Source organism: Catharus ustulatus, chromosome 9 (genome assembly GCF_009819885.2).
Source record: "Catharus ustulatus isolate bCatUst1 chromosome 9, bCatUst1.pri.v2, whole genome shotgun sequence".
NCBI lineage: Eukaryota > Metazoa > Chordata > Aves > Passeriformes > Turdidae > Catharus > Catharus ustulatus.
Genome location: NC_046229.1, coordinates 23868794 through 23883057, shown reverse-complemented (window position 1 = coordinate 23883057; position 14264 = coordinate 23868794). Strand labels below are relative to the sequence as shown.

General features: G+C 42.3%; 1 protein-coding gene across 4 annotated transcripts in view; it reads left to right on the top strand.

Moving 5' to 3' along the window:
• Positions 1-8680: 8680 nt before the first annotated feature.
• NEK7 (NIMA related kinase 7) overlaps positions 8681-14264 on the top strand; it is a 64252-nt gene continuing 58668 nt past the window's right edge. For 2 of the 4 annotated variants that reach the window (XM_033067441.1, XM_042779566.1), the window contains exon 1: positions 8681-8786. The gene's annotated coding sequence lies outside the window, so the exon portion shown is untranslated. Of the gene's footprint in view, positions 8787-9242; positions 9380-14264 lie in introns of those variants that run through there. The other 2 variants (XM_033067443.1, XM_033067442.1) reach the window with 2 other exon arrangements.

The window sequence follows — 14264 nt, the reverse complement described above, 5'->3', positions numbered from 1 at the left end:
ACTCTGTGGAAAACAAATGAGGATTTATTGCAGCATTCTCCTACAATGTTAACTTGAAAAGACAACTGAATACAACTTCTCATCTAGAATTCCATAACCATAGTACAATAACCACCTCTAAGAAGAGCTCTAAGTATGTTATATGAGAACTTCTGTTTTATGATTTGTACTAATTCCACCACACAGTGGAGAGAAAGTCTGGACATCAGAAGAGGTCAGGTTGTGGTGAAGCAAGGCTGTCCTGCAAACTCAAAGTCCACTGACAACTTGCAGTGGTCTTACTTGGGGATTTTAAAGTTTTTGTTTTCCTAATAACCCATCTAAATCTGTGAGCTGGACATCTGATCTCTAAAAATATTTTTCCTCCACCCACAAACCCAATTATGCACTTACCACTAAACAGCTGCCTACTTCCAACACTCAACAGAGTATAGAGTGAGGAATGTGCCTCTGACATGTACCATAGAAGATTTACAGGCAAAATTAAGGTTACTTCATGCAAAATTAAGAAATAGAAGATGGCATAAAATCTAACAGTACCTAGTTACAATCACATTAAGAAATTATTTGGCACACTGTTAATTTGAGCTATTAAAAGAATTATTCAACATGAGAGAAACATGTAACAATTATATTTAACATTGGTTTGTCAGAACTTTATAATTTATTAAGTTCAGTGACAATGCCTTTAAGACTTACATGATAGAGGAGTACTGTACCATGAAATATAACAAGAGACAGCTTTACTTTAACTAGTGATTTCTGTTTACTTTAGATGAGCCACTGCAAAGTCTCTGCTATGCTTGTTACTAATTGCAGTGATTTAAAAAGACTTCCACTTTGATCCTGTACTCTTGGGATAGGGAGTACAGTAACTTCAGGACTAAGTTCTAGACATCTCCTTTGTTGAATCTATTTTGAAATGAGTTATATGGGGAAACCTTCAAAAATCCAATAAAGATTTTGATGTGAAGTTCTGAAATCTCTTTTTGAGGGGAGTTTCTATTGTAGAACCAACACTATGACACTGCTGAACTATGGAGATGTAAGAACTTGTCCTGCACATTGCATATCCCTATAAAATAAAAGCAGAAGAATGTGCTGCAATTATAAAAAACATCTTAGACATGACACAAGTGCTATGTATTTATTTTTGACAGTGCAAGGAATGCAAATGAATTTCTGGTAGCAACTGGTATTCTAAAGTATTAAGTTTTCTTCCTAGATGAAGTTTTCCCATTATGTCTCATTATTTCAGTCAGCATTTATGCTTTTATGCCTTTTTCTTTTTTTGAGGAGATATCCTACCAAAAATAAATAATTAAACCACAGATGAACTGTCAAAAGGGAACATTCATATTTTAACGCAACATTAACATTTTGGTAATTAACATGGCAGTTAATGCTTTTAGCAGATGTAACAACATTAGACTTGTAAATTTTAATTAAAGTTAATAGTTCACGATAGCTGTAGGGATCAGGCATCCTCTCTGGATACTGAAAACATGTCTAATGTGATTAGAAATACTAATTGAAGAAAAAAGAACTGCTATAGTAATGACTGTACTTCTTTATCCTACTAAATTATTACAAACCTGCAGGAACTTTTAAAAAGGAAGAAGCTTGAAGAGTCAAATGCTCCCCTTGAAGAAATTAAAAGGGGTCAAAACAACATTGCAGACATTTCCTGTGTGTTAGAAGAGGGAAAATCATTAATTGAAAGCCATTGCTACTTCCTTATCCTCCTGAGATCATATTCCCAAGAAATACTATAAAGTTATTTGGATTTAATTAGGAACTAATGTGTTAATTTTAATTCCCTCAGAGGCTTTGAATTCCAATAGCAGGCAGAGGACAGGACTGGCACTGGGAACTATGACTCAAGTGGACATCTCTGGGTTGTAGTGCAAGTTAAGAGATTGGGAGTGGGTCCTTTTCACAGCCTGCTGATACATGAAACATTTTAATAAGCACAGGGAAAGGATTAGTTTTATTAAGCTTGTCTTTAATTACAAGCCGCTAGCCACCTATAAAATGCATCCCCATTTTATTGTAAAATGCCAACAATATTTATTTCACTTGTTCTGTGCATTTTTCTCGTCTCAAGCTGGCTCTGAAGTCAGTAGAAAAATTCTGTAGTCCTCATTCTAGCAGAATTGCCACTGAAAATCATGCTCTTTCTAAGATTTCAGCTAATAAAGGCTAAACACTGAAATTAAGTTTGCTTTTTTGACTGACAATAGTTATTTTTAGGATAAATGCAGTTATTCCCCACTCACGCCGTTAGCTCCATTTCTGTCAACACCATTCCAACATCACCATAAATTATTATTCATTTGCAGTGCAGCACAGGCATAGGCTCCATTCTACCAAGCAAAGTGCAAAGACATGGTGAGAGACAATTCTTGTTTGGGAGAATTGCACTCTAATCAGTTGTGACACAGGCTGAGAGAAAGGATGCTAGCAGAACAAATGCTGGTTTATCTTAATTTTATTTCTGTCTGAAAGGTTGGAACATATTGGTCAAAGTCTAATTAGACTCTGGGCAAAGTGCCTACGTGACATGTGGGTACCTTTATGTCTCGTGTCAGGACTAAATGTAAACTCTAAATGATGTTTAATTAATCATGAGCCTCAGGCTGCCTTTCTCCAAAGGTGTACATTTCCTTGAGTTCAGGTAAGAGACCCAAACTGTGTATTTAGAATAGCTGCCAGATGTATACCTAGAATGAGACAGTGGGTAACATCACACATTTGAATATGCACCTCCATGGGGACTATAGCTTCACTGACTTTTGTGCTAAAGACACAAAAAATGCATTTATCTTACCTATCAGTTTCCACTAAAAAAACCTAATATATTTAACAAACTTCTACAGTTTATCTGTGTTACTATGTAAGGTAAGGTGCTTCTATGGACACCCCAGAGTTTCAGTACTGGTGTGGATGTCTGATTTACCCAGATATTTAGTCAGGCAGGAGAGGAAAATTAAAGGTATGGTTAAGGTTTCAGTAATTTTTTAGACACCACACCCTCATTTTCTATGCACCTCTGAAGCCAGTGGGATTCTGCATATGGATCCATATGCATGGATATTTACTTTAGTTAGCTTAACATGTAATAGCTGTGAATTTTCATTCATAATACTGCATTTTTGTTTAGCAATATTATAGTGATAATGTCTCCAGCACGACACAATTGTTAGCAGCTATAACTTATTGAAGGAAAGGATGAACTTGACTAAATTTTCTTTTTTATTTGTTAAAATTCTCAGATCCAGCAGCTAAGGCCCAGGTCTTCAGCTGTGTAAATCAGCATGACTCCACTGAAGTCAGAGCAGCTACACCAACCTACCCTGGGTAAGAGTCTGAACTTCAGTGACACCAGATATAGAGTTTACAGGTTTTATTGGCAAGTACACATTTATAGACTTGAAGGCAGTTTCTAATCCTGTGTCATATCGTAAACACTGCCACCTTGGACAAACAGAACACTTATTTGGAGCTGAAAGTCTTACCCACTTCTTTAAGAGTTTATTTTAGATGAATATGCTTCTGTGAAAGAACTTCATGCATGAAGGACCATTACAGGCAGAAGTTAGATAGCTTCTACCATTAGCAAAATGTACCAATACTCAGATTTTGGCATTCGGAGCAGGGTAATCAATTTAAGAGGTGAAAAATGGAAAAGTATATAGAAGGAATTCCTTGCCATCACTGATTAGTCACATAGTTCATTGCACATAGTTACTGAAACTGTTACATTTGTCATGTTTAAAATGGGTCGGACCTTTAGATAAATGTAAAGTTGACTCAGCCAAAAAAAAAAAATCTTGAGAAGAACAGTTTGGGGTTTATGACAAGTATTTTTTAAACAGGAAGAAGCGAGGTAAGACATAACACAAATATGTCTGTTGCTGGTTCTTGAACAGTCATTGCCATCAAGTGTGAATGGCAGAACTACCCCTAAATTGCATCTGAACTCACTGCCTGGGTTCTCTATTAGTGACATTGTGAAATGAGGATGTGTATTCCTACGCTCAAAGAACATGGGGAATACCAGGACATGCTGAGGGAAGTTGGACCAGGGTACAAAAAACCTGAAGCCTGCTCTAGAGGCTGCAGCAGAGTGGGAGTCTGGATGGACAGACCTACCTGTGCTCAATTAACCTGTACCAAAATGTAGTTTTCTTTATTACTAGTTAGCTAGGCTAGGCTAACTGTGATCACTACAGGAAATTTCAGTTACACAATAACACATGTATTATGATAATACATCAAAATAGCAGTGTGCTAGAGCAAAGAAAAAAGTTGAAGAAAAGAACTGTATTTAACTGTGATTATGTATATAGAAACAACTTTTAGGAAAACGTATTGCACAGTATTCATCCTTTCTTTGTACTGCAATGTAGCTTAATTTCTTTAAGCAATTTTAGTGAAGATTTGTTGAGAAGTTTTACAGGAATCTCCTATCATCCAAGCTCCCTGTTTCCACATACCTTTCCAAAAACTCTCACAGCTTTCTGGGGTATAAAGGGGTTCCCTGTAAGAACCTCTCATAATATCCACATAAGCAAACAGTTTTTCTATCCTGCAGGCTTCCTGCTTCTGATGAGTTTGGAAGAGGTTTTACAATAAAGTTTTATACCATTACTAACATTTTCCTTCAAATGCTTTTGGTCTGCCTTTTACAATTTTATGTGTAGCTTGCCAGAGGTTTTGCTATTTTCTGTTTTTCTCATCTGAACACCTTTTTTTTTTAGGAGTTCCTTCTTTTTAATAATATCCTTTATTCACATGTAGCGCTCTGCTAGTCTTTTGGAGACCCTCTAACTGGCTTTGACAGATGATAGATACTTAGAAACTCTAATACAGGTCATTTCCTTGTAATTTACTTTTAACAAACTTCCTTGATTTTATGTAGTCCTCTTTTCAACGTTTACTGTTGCTATGGTAAGTTTATTTGGCCTTTTCACTTCTACAAGGTTTCTGAATTTGAATATATTACGATCAAAGTTCTAAAACAATTCTTTGATACAGAAATTCAGAAGGTCTGGTGCCCTGCTTGATACAAATCAGGAGTTCTCCAAGCTCCCCTGGATCGCTCTGTTTAATGATTTATGTTGTCAAAAGCTTAAGTTCTGCATAAAGCCCTACAATATTTATCCACTGCAAATATAATGGAGATCTCTTTACTCCTGCTTTCACAGCCTTTCTCATTTCCTCATCCATGTCACAGGCAGCTACCCTACCCTTTTTACTGTTAGTAACAAAGTACCAGGAGAGAGGGAGACTTTTCAGGCTTCAAGGACTTAGAGCAGAGCCGTTGCTCCTTTTGATTAATTTCCTGTACTTTATTGATTTGAAGAACCTGAAGAATTGTTAACCAGTGAAGCCTGTTACGTTATGCTCCTATCTCTGTGACCTCGAAGATTCCACCTATCCCCATCCTCCACTGTCCTATTCTGCCTGAAAGTTTTAAACTTTTCAAATCTATATTTTCCAGTTTATTCCGTTAATGAACATCCTAAGAGTCTCTATCTGTACAGAGCCCTGGATAACAGCGGAAGCAAGTTAGGAACCATCTGGGGAATTGGGCTAAATGTTTGAATTCCTGGTTGATTTTTATGTTGTTACCCAACACTCTCTAGGTGTTTTCAAGGCTAGCAGCTTAGTCCTGACAATGGACACTGTTTTCAAAGACAATCCAAGTGCCACATTGCCATTCCAAATAACACCCTTTGTCATCATTTGATATTTTTTATATTCTTGAACCCTGACTATATTTATAGGTTATGGATATTCACAGATTTCAAGGATCAGAAAAAGACTGGTGCAGCTTTCTTAAATCAATGCTGAAATGTAAAGAGATTAATAATAGCATGGCTAATGAAGCATGGCATCCACTGACAAATAGTGAGGTCCTTGTTCCTTCTGTCTCTGACCTGTTCAGTTCCAGGTGTAGAGCATTTGCTGCCAACACCTTCAGAAGCTGGTAAGACTTAGGGAACAAGCCATGTTCTCCCACACAGATCCCTAATTCCAGCACGTCTTTGTCCATTTTCTCTAATCCTTTGCTAGCTGGTTAGGCAGTGTCCCCTCTGGCCTCTGAGAGAAGCGTTTGCCAGAGATAAGCCTGCTCCTTAACAATCCCTGAGGCTACTGGATCTTCTGGAACCTCTTCTGCCTTTCTGATTCTGTTTGATACAAAGTCTCCATTACAGGGAATATTAGACAAATTTATTTAACTGTACATGTGAACTGAAAAGCAAAGAAAAACATCCTTCTAGAAATAAACATTTGAACAACCCAGGTCTGAAGAGGATCTTCTGTAGAAGATGTGCCACTTTGCAAATTTAAAATTAATGGGGGCAGTGTAGTTACATTTATATAAAAGCCTGTTTGCCTGGTTGTGGTGATGAACTAATTAACTAAAGCAAGCTCTTCATTTTTAAGTTCTCTGAGTCCCAAGCACCAAGAATAAAATAGAAAAAACCACCTTCTAAGAAAGGTAAGGTTGGAATATAGGAAAGACAGAATGCTTCATCAACAGATAATGTCAGGCTAAAGTGGCCTTTGGATTCAGGTGACTAAAGGGAGAAGTCAAAATATTATGGAACTGTACAGTGAAATAACAGCATGGAGAAAATCAAAGAAAAAGAATGAAAGTGAAAGAGCAGTGAGTACAAAAATAGGATGAAAGAAAAAAAATTCAAATACAATCGGACTAAACAAAGGAAGACTGTGAGAAACCTACCATAAAAAAAAGGCAAGTAAGCCCTGGGTATCCTCTTTTTATGCATGAATGTAGAGAAACATTCAAATGTTACCTAAGTCTAGGTTATGAATTGTTAATTTTCCATCTTATAGAGTCTGGAAAATAGCAATAGCTGGGTATTATAGTACTATTGCCTTTATCTGTGAAAACATGAGATCTAATGAGACTCAGTATTTTATGGTCAGCTACACACCAAACAACACGCTCTCCTTTTTACATCAGAGGTTTTGTAAATAGGTGGCTACCTCATCTCACCTCATTTCTGGTTGAGGCTGAAGAGATTTTTGCAGATGGAAAACAGTCAGTGGAACTGCTGATTGTAAGTCTTTAAAGTAATTTCTTAACACTGTATGGCACATCTATCAGCTCTTTGGTATGTGGGGAGCCCTGATGGATTGCACTTTCTACAAGAAAACAATCCAGGGAATTCTTGTTCAAGAAACTGCATTTGCAGGACAGTTTATCAACAACAACAAGAAAAAAAAAAGAGAAAATATACTCTTAATCACGATTCAAATTCTTTTGGACTACCCTGAAGAAATACAAAATGCACATCAAAGGGGAAGGTCATGGGGTATGTCTGAATTCACAGCCTGGATGGTCATCTTGTCACTGTATTTGGCCAGTGGCATTGAATGCCCCAATGCTAATGCACAGGAAATGTGCAGAATGATTAACAAATCAGAGAAACGAGAGCCAACAAAAATAATTTCCTTTCAAATTTCATTAGAATTTGTATCACTGGAGCCATTGTAGCTGTCTCAAAGCTTGCCTCAGAACAGATATAAAAGTTTGCCTCAAAAACACATATAATTTTGTACACAGGGAAGTGAATAGACTTTTTCCAGACACACTGGACCATTTCCTACTTCTTTTGCAAGGCTTAAATAAAGTATTATTTTACTTGTTACAAGGGAACAACTGCAGCAAAACCTCCAACCCTTATGAGAACTTGAGTTTTGCTTTGGAAAGATAATTTTTAAATACTGTTTTCTCTTTTTTAAATTACTGCAGTACCTTTTACAGAGGGCTTCTACACCTGAGGAAAAAGTTATTTGATCACAGTAATCCATAACCTTACTGGGGAAACTGGTCAGCTTTCATACTTTTTCCCCATCATTGGTTCTTAAGGCTTCTCTTCTGGGTAGGTAATTACCTTTCCCTGCACTGAAGCAGGGTAAACTTTCAGGAACCTCAAGAACAGTAGTATTCTGGAATTCAGTATTTTTTATCTGCTTAAAGCCAGTGCTGTTGTGAAGTAGAAGTTAGTGTAACAGGACTCACCAAGAGTCTGGTCTTTTTTGTTCCCATCATTTTATTTCTCCCAGCATAGCAAAAAGGATGTAGTGTCACTTCCAACTGATGTACTCAGTTAATATCGAATGTCTCGCAGATTGAGTATCACAACTCAGGCACAAGATGAGCAAGTCTGGCACGCTACGTTTTCAAAGCTGGCAAAGCCCAAGCCTTAGAGCAGCGCTGTTCAGAGCAGAGGGGTCAGTCCCTGGCGCTCCTCCCGCTGCCGGCTCTGCCCGGGGCGAGCGGCGCTCCCCGTGCCCGCCGCGTTAGCGCAGTGCCCGAGCCCCGCTGTGCTCCACGGCAGGAACGCGCCGGGACGGGCACTCCGCTCCCTCCGCACTCCCAACTCCGTCACTTCCCGGGCAGCCCGGAGCTCCCGCGCACATCCGGACCCGTCCGGGACCGGCCGCGGCCACCCCGGCGGACACCGCGCCCCCGGCCGGGCGGGGGAGCGGGGCGAGGCGGGGCCCGGCGGCCGCCCCGCCCCATCCTCGGGGATGCCGGGATGTTTACGGGCCTGCCAGGAGCGGCGGGGGGTGGAGAGCGGGTCGGGGCTGCCTCCGGTGTCCGCGCCGCCCGCCAGGAGCCCCGCTAGGCGCCCGCCGCCAGTGCCGGCGCGGCCCCGGGCTCGAGGCGCCGGAGAAGCAGGAGAGGAGCGGCGGCCGGTCCCGGTGCCCCGCGGCAGGAGCAGGCGGAGCCAGGCTGCCCGGTGAGCGGAGCGGCGGCGGGGCCGCGTGCGGCGGCGGGGCCGGGGGGTCCCGGGGGTCCGGGCGGCCGAGCCGGCGCTGCCGGAGCGCTCCCCCCGCGGGGTGCCGGCGGTCCCGCCTCCCGCCGCCGCCCATTGGCCGCGGGGCTGCGGCGCGCGGCGCGATTGGCTGGCGCGGCTGCCGCTCCGCCCGCCGCGCGGGGAGGGAGCGGCGCGGGGCCGCAGCGAGAAAGTTTGTGCGCGGCGCTGGGGCGGGACGGCCGCGGGCTGCGCCGTGTCCGGGGCACCGGCACCTGCCCCGCGGCCGGAGGGGCGCCTAGCCGCCGTGTGCCGGCAGGGCGAGCGGCACCCTCAGCGCCGCGGTGCCGTTTGGCCCTGTGGCGGCTGCCTCGCCGCCTCCGCTAGAGGAGCGGGCGGCCGGGGACCCTGCCCGGCGGCCTCGCCGCCTCCGGCCCCAGCTTGCCTGCGGCCCGGCCGGCCCCCCTTGCCTCTGCCGCGCCGGGCTCCTTGCGTTCCTGCCGAGCTGCTTTCCGTGGTACTCCTCGTCGTTTTCCCCTGGTTTCCTCTAGGCTCCCGTGCCCTCCTCTCGCTTGGGGGTGGGTGTCGGGCAGATGCTCCTGGGACAGCCCGGCCTGGGGGTTTCACACGGCCGCGGGTGGAAACAGCGCCGTCAGCGGGAGCCGCGGCCCTGCGGCTGCCGGGGGGAGCAGCCCCGTCCGGCGGGGCCGGCGGCCTCTGCCCCGCGCCTCCCCGGGAGCGCACCGGGGGTACCCGGCCGGGCCCCTCCCGCCCGCCCCGCGCTGCGCGCTCTGCTGCGGGGAGACGCTGCAAGGGAGGCGTTCTCCGGCTGGGCTCCGGGTGTCCGCTCCCGCACCTTACCGAGCATCCAGCCTCGGCTGTCCCAGGGCCGGCCCCGAGCTCCTCGCAGTGACCATGCGGGCTGAACCTGCGTGCTTTTAGGGCTCGGAGGTTTAGAACGCTGTTCTTCGAGCGCAGTGTGCTTTGATTTGTTCTGCTTTTTGTGAGGGGCATCACTATTGGAATGTTCAGACTACTTAAGATAATCACCTTACTTCTGATAACAGATGATGAGGGGATGTGTGTTCATTAATGTCACAAATATTTAATTCTTGATATTAGATAAAAACTTTCTAAATATTTTTCCCTTGCACCGACTGAATGGTGACTTTTGCCACCTTTTGTAGTGATAGAGGTGTTTTCTCAGATGGTGGTAGTGGCATCACTTCTCAGGAAAGGTTGCACGTGCACAGAATTTCATGGAATGTACTTGATATATTCCTATATAGAGTTGTGTTGCAAGCCTGAGATGCTGAAGTTGCATGAAATATGCACTTTGGATTATTAGATGGGATGGTTAGATTCCCAGATTGGCTAAATCAGGAAGAATAACATTTAAGAGTTTTTCTGTGTTTTTTTCCCCCAGGCTGTTTAGGAGAGAACTCAGGTGTTGTAGTGCTGCAGAAATATCTGTATTTAAACTACAGGCTTGCACTGTCTTGAGACAGATGAAATGCAGTGGAAAACACTCATTAGTTCATGGCCTATGGAAAACTTAGGCAGAAGTTTTAGGAAGGAAAACTGTGTTGTGGAAATTGGGAAACTTACAAGCAAGTCTGGCAGCTCTAAAGTAAGAACTTGAAGCCATGTTTGTTGTTTTAAAATTTTTTGATACTGGAAGAAAGAATAATATTAAGAGCACTTGTTCTTTAATTTCAAAATATGAAGGTACTATATTTAGAAATAGCTCATGTTTGGGTGGTTGGCTTATCGAAGCACACTTAGAGATAGTGCCTTTGTCATAGATATCTTGTATTCAATGTACCAGTTAGTCATTGCATTAAAAAAAAGTTGAGAACAAATCAAGGAAATTTATTCAACCAAAAATCTTTTTTTTGATGGACTTATCTAATTCATGTAGACCCTGTGATAAGTAGATTCTCATCCTCACCATAGAAGCTTGTTTCAAAAGAAGAAAAAAATCTTAACTTTTTAGAGTTCCTTGGAAGGCCTGTGATGAAATAAGAAAGATGAAACATAGAGTGCTGGAGGTCAGTTGCTCATTTTACTGTGACCTGTGATATCTTCTCAAGTATAAAACAGAGCCATATAAGCCCCTCTGTGGCTTTGTTTTTTTGTGCAAGTGTTGAACTCAGTTGCACAAAACATAGTCAGTCCTGTGTATTTGTGCACAGAGACAATTTGCTTGAGGCAGTTTGTTCATCAATACACCCTCCCCATGTTTAATAAACTTAGTGCAGTACTCTCTGCCTTTATACTGATGCTAAATTCAGCTCGTCACTATCAGTGCCTTGCTGCCTTCTGAAGTTTGATAGTGTTCCAAACATCTGTGCTGTGTGCTTGCTTGAGTTCACCTTACATTGGAAAGTCCCCTAGGAAAAGTCCAACTGCAGTAACAGTAACTTCTTCCCTACCTCCAAGGAATTTCCATTTATTTATTTATCTATTGTGATTTGGTGTTTATCCAAAAATCCTTCCTGATTCCCAGGAAGTAGGATTTAGGAGAAGATGGGATTATCCTGTGAAGGTTAACTCTATGGAGAGTTTTAGGAGTTAACTGACTCATTTCCAGAGAATTTGTTCAGTTTATCTGTGTTCCATGTGCTTTGCAACAGAGATGAAAATAACTGACCAAAATACCAAAGTGATGATAAGGGCAGCCTTTAGAACACTGATTTGCTGTGTTTATCACCATTTGACTTCCCTGGCCACATGGGAAGGAACTGAGCCCTAGACTGAAGTACATAATCTCACTTTCTGTTTCCTTAATAAGTATTAAAATGATTCTTCCTGTTGGGTTGGTTTAAAAAGCTGCAGAGAAACAATGCTGTTAAAATGAGTTGCTGCTTTGGTGAAGAGATTTATGTGCATTTGTCTCAGGCATGTAAAGCATATCTGTGATTCAGTTGTGATTTTTGTAGCTATAAAATGCACAGTATTTCAAGTGCCATTGTAACCTGTTGGGCATATAGCACTTATTTATGCAAGGGAATTTGTTATAAAATTTTAAACAGAACATTAAAAAGAGCAGTTTGTCAGAAAGTACTGTGAACAATGTTAAAACCTGATTGCACCTGGTTAGTCTTGTGATATTAGTGACTTTTGTTTTGGATTATAGGTAACAAAGTAAATAGACTGCTTGCATCATGTGGCATTTGGGAGTCTGCATTCAAGCCTCTTGAAGCTCCTTGGAATGATTTATAACAAAGTTATTGCTGTCTTATTTAATAGCTGTATTTATGTTGGACCAGATGAATTACTTTACCATGTCATAAAAGTTCATGTAGAGCTTGTAGATTAGATTATTGCTGAAGCCTTTGTGAGATACTTGAATTAGGTGCTGTGAAGTGTTGATGACCCAATCTTTCTCAGTTCATTTCAATTTTCTGTAGTTAGAGTACAGAGTTTACAAGATTACTGATTTGTGGTTTTTTTTTTTTTTGATAGCTGGAAGGCAACAGTATCACAGGTAAACTAAAAGTTACTTCTGAAAATAAGTAAAACCTCGTGGTGGGAAAACACATAGCCTTCTGCCCTGTAGAGGCCCTTCTTATGTACTCTTTTTGTCCTCATCTGAGAGCAAATCCAAAAAAGGAGTTGTCTTTGCAGCAGTGAGCTTCCAGCCCTTGCCCTGACTGAAATTCAGAGCTGTGTGTTGGGTGTGTGGGCTGTGTGTGAGCTTTATAGAGACTGGCAGGGCTTGAGGAGCAGGCTGCATTCGGAGTGCTGAATGTACAGCTGCTCATTGAGAGTGCTCCACAGCCACACATGGGTCTTGCATCTTTTAGGCAGTGGTGCTTTAATGTAAAACATAGAAACAGCTGCAGATTTGTGTGTTGGCTTGCCTCTGAGGTGAGTGTGCTGGCTGCTGCTTGCCTTGCTTCTGGACCCAGGATCCTGGATTACCTGCTGCTTTGAGGAGTCAAGGGTAGTGCTGCTCAGAGGTTCACAGAAAGACTGTTAAACATGGCTGGTGTTTCTTTTCTGATTCTTTATAGTGCTTCATTCATTTTACCATCTTTGAGGTAGCAAATTTTAGCAGATTTTAAACTATATTACAGATAACTTTTTTTCAGATTGTGAATGTGCATCTGACACCCGCAGTAGGATGTCTTGCACTGCTTTCTAAGATACTGAGACATTTCTTGAAGGAGTGGAATTTATTGTTAAATGTGTTCTACTTCACCTGTAGGAACATGGACATTGTCAGCCAGAGTTGTTGCACAGTTGTGTCCACCCAGTCTTCTAATTGGGATGTATTTTCCCTGTGCTTAGCCATAATGGGTTTATCTGACAGTGCTTCCACTCTTTTCATTTGTGTTGTGTTTTTAACTCTTGTGTGAAGATCAGCTCTTTACACTTTTAGCAAAATCTCTTCAGCATCTCTTTATGAATAATTTGCTTTTATCGATGCATTTAAAGTCATGTCTTCATTGGGACTCCCTTTATATGTGAGGGCTGTGAGGTTTTGTACCTGTAAGGATTTCTAAATCATGTTTTAGCTTCCTTTTTCTGAAAATTTTAGCACTTGGATTTTTTTTCTGCTTTACTTTTCCTTTTTCCAGTTTAAATTGTTATCCTGATTTATACTCCTTCCATTTATTTTGTTTCCTAGTTCTACTTTCCCATACGGTATTTTGTTGACAAAACTCTTGGGTTGGTGTTGAGTAAATTGCCTTCTCTCTGTTCTGGCTCTTGCCTTGGGATTGCAGCTTTCTTAAATGTTTGTTCACCTCCCTGCTGAGGACGAAGCACACTTAAATGTGGTGAGGTACAGTCCCTTTCTCCCATCTCTGAACTTCCCCTTCTTAATTTTTTCTCTAGTGCTCAGGAGGGCCCCCCACATGCTGGTTCTGCTCTCTGCTTGCAGAGCAGAAGCCCAGCTGCATCAGGGAGTTGGATCAGCTTGGCAACAGGGCCAGAGAGTTCAAGATGGCAATGTGGGATCATGTGGCAGAGAGAGAAAGGGGGATCTTTGATATTGAGGTGTTGGATTGACTTGTGTAATTTCATGTTAGAGATGCAATTTGGCAATAGATTAATCTGATTCAAGTTAGCTGAGGCTAGAGCAGTCCTGTGTCTTCCCCTCTCTTTTGCCATCACATTTCTGTCCTTGTCTCTGCAATGGTACAGTTCCAGGAACTGAACTGGGAGAAAGTGGCTTTGTCAAGGTTAGTTTTCAGCTAGTTTCACTTTGCTTACCAGGAGTCTGGGAAGCTACAGTAACCCCACTGGAAGGAAGAGGGTTTGGGAGTCATGGCTGAAGGCAGGGGAGGCAGCATCACATCATCCATTCACACTGCCTTAGAACTGCTCGCTTACAGACCCGGGAGCGCAGCCTGGTGTGGTGTGGGCTGAGGCTTTGCTTTCTTGATGGTATCATGGTTAAATACAGTGCATTGTTCCCTGCAATGCTTTTCACTGTGACATTATTATGATCTA